Raw genomic sequence first — 3,026 nt, forward strand, 5'->3', positions numbered from 1 at the left:
GTGTGTGTGTGTGTGTGTGTTTTGGGGCAGGGAGGGGGGTTTATAACCTGCCGGCAGTATGGAGATCACGCCGCCCAGGGAGATGTTGCCGGGAGGCCGTTGATGGCACCGTTGACACGCGCCAACTGCTAGGGGGAGGGCCGACGAGCACTCGCCGCCCCGTCGGGGAAGGGTGGGCGTGGACGCCGGTGGGGAAGAAGAGGGCGGCACATAATCGCCCCACCGTCGAGGAGGGCGAGCACGGACGCCGGTGTGGAGCCGCTGCAGATTCGATTAGGGATTGGGTGGAAGTGGGGGGAGCTACAACGTAGGGGATTAGGGTTTGGGAGGCGCATTTTTTCCAGAAAAGGATGCGCCTCCCAAACCCTAATCCACGCATGCGGTCTCTCACTTTGGGGAATAGGAAGCACATCAGATCATAATATATATCAATTCCCTCCATTGTATATAAATATTCCCCTTATTTTTTTCAATGCTAAAAAAAGATATAGTAAGTGATTCCATAAATCTACATAGTTGCCCAAGAATTCACTATATATTCTTAACCAACGATTTTTTATATAGAGAGAACGACCCTCACAAATTGAAAATACTAATTTGTTAAGAATCAATCGAATTGAAATCATAGTGTCATCGTCGACCGTATCACTACCCAGTTTTGCATCATTTCCTAAGATGATGATCTCATTATTAACTATTCTCGCAAAACCGCTCCACAGAACCGCCCTAACCATTCATCGTTGAGGAGGCATATTCTCAAATGGCTCATATCTACTATTGTGTTAATAGGGGTGTGGTTTGGTAATACGCCAATTTGGTACTATTAGTGGATAAAATGATTTCTTTTACTTCACAATTCCATAATCCAAAAGATTCGTCGGCGACGGTGATTTGGAAATATAAAATGGATCACTGGCATTGCCCGCAGAACCAACACAACCGGGGTTATGTTATGTATCAACAACGTTGGCCAAACACCAGGTGCCCCTGGTATATTTGGGAGGTTTTGGTTTCCATTAAAAGATGTATGTTAATGAAGTAAAACTATGTTGAAACATTGCATGTGTGTTGCTAAGAACTTAATAGTTTTTGGTTTAAATACAAGTGTTACACATAGTTTGTGATGTACGTTGCTTGCAAAACCGACATACATTCCTTCGATATCGTCTACACGATTGAGATTCCTAGGAAACGTGTGATCGATGCCTCAATGCAAACTAATAGATTTTCCTTGTGATTAGGAATTCCAATTTTCTCTACAGTTAAGATACGCATAGGAGGTTGTTGATGACCCCTGGCAATATAGTTAGGGATGTTTATACAATCTGCATTTAAATTCGTTTGTACGTTGGTTCAATCTAGTGGTGATGGCGTACGACCAGATGCCGCTAGAGCGATAGTGCTGGCGCTAGCTCAGTTGGTCACGCCAGTAGTTTCCCCTTAGAAATGAGCCCTCTCGTTGCCGTGTGGGATCTCCTCGTCAGAGAACCCCTTCCCGCATAATATAATAGACCATGAGAGTATTGTAGTTACTTCCTATCATAAGTTGGGCTTTGGGGTTGCTCAAACGTCATCTATAACACAATGATCGAACGACAACTTACACGTTCATACGAAAGTTTGACAAGGGACTAGATAGCTCGAGAGTGGGATTAGCTCCTCCGACGATGGAGAAATATTCTTAGAGCCCTATCGGTGTGACGCCATCCATCATTGTCTGACCAGATACATGTGACTATCTCACGGGGATGTCGGAACATATCAACGACAAAGAAGAACAAAACCAATTACGAGGATGAAGATATAGTGAGCATGTGTATGCTCAGGAGGATACCGATGCATCTCAGATTTTTTTAATTATTGTGAAGCAAAGGGAACATCACATCGTATCCAAAGGTTCACTCGAATACCATTCGTGTAATCATAGGGATTGATATGGACGTCCACGGTTCTGCTATTGGTCATTAAACAAAGGAGTTTCGTTCATGTATATGATTTACCGAACCTACGGGGTCACAGGCTTAAGGTAATCACGATCTGCTGAGTGTTACTAGGACGAGAGTATTGAGAAACCGGAAGCGTTTTGGGATCACTAGAAGGGTTTCAGAGTTTATCGGGTAATAATAGGTATTACCGATAAATAATATATATAGATGGAAAATGTTTCTGTTGATGTTAAATTAATAATAAAAGGCTCTAGTAATTGTTAGAAGGCTTTATATTTAATTTAATATCAACAGGTCTTAAAATACCAAATGGTGGCGAGAGAATTGGGCCACAAGGGCCCATGTAGGGGAGGCACCCCTTCCCCCCTTGAGGGAGGCTGAATTGGGGTGGGGGAAGGACTCCTTCCCCCCTTTGACCGGCACAAGGAAGGGAGTCCTTCCCATCCTTGTGGCGCCCCTTTCCTCTCCCCTCAACCTATATATACTAGATGTTCAAGGTGCTTTTGGATACTCCCTCCATTTACTTATACAAGGCCACTATGAAAAATACATTTACATCTATACAAAGCCATCAATAGTAATCGAGACAAAAGTTAATGATATTTCCTCATACTAGCAACCTGTTTAATGCTTGTGTGCATGCAGTCATAATGATACTCAGCGACAACGTCCAATCAGTTTCCTATTCTTTTTTTCATGCACGTGGTGTATAATGATCCCCGTAAACAAAAAAAGTTGGCTTGCAAAACAAGCATAAATTTTTATCTCCATATATGTAATATAAGTTTGTGCCCTTGTATATAAAAATGGAGGAAATACACAAGTTCTGGAGCCTCCTCTAGTTCCTCTAGTTCTGTTCTAGTTGGTTCTAGTTGATCAATTAGAGCATGACCAAGATCCTCTAATCCTCATAATTAGAATCCCACAGTGGTTCTAATCTCCCCCCTAATTCTCCAACGACTATTATTTCTGGACGGCGAAGCTCTGCCGGATCGTGAAGACCGTACGTTTGTAACCAAGTAGAGAGGTCGTATTTTCGGTCTTACGTTCAAGGAATCATTCATGGGCAGTTTGTGGGAT

This window comes from Triticum dicoccoides, chromosome 3B (genome assembly GCF_002162155.2).
Source record: "Triticum dicoccoides isolate Atlit2015 ecotype Zavitan chromosome 3B, WEW_v2.0, whole genome shotgun sequence".
Lineage (NCBI taxonomy): Eukaryota > Viridiplantae > Streptophyta > Magnoliopsida > Poales > Poaceae > Triticum > Triticum dicoccoides.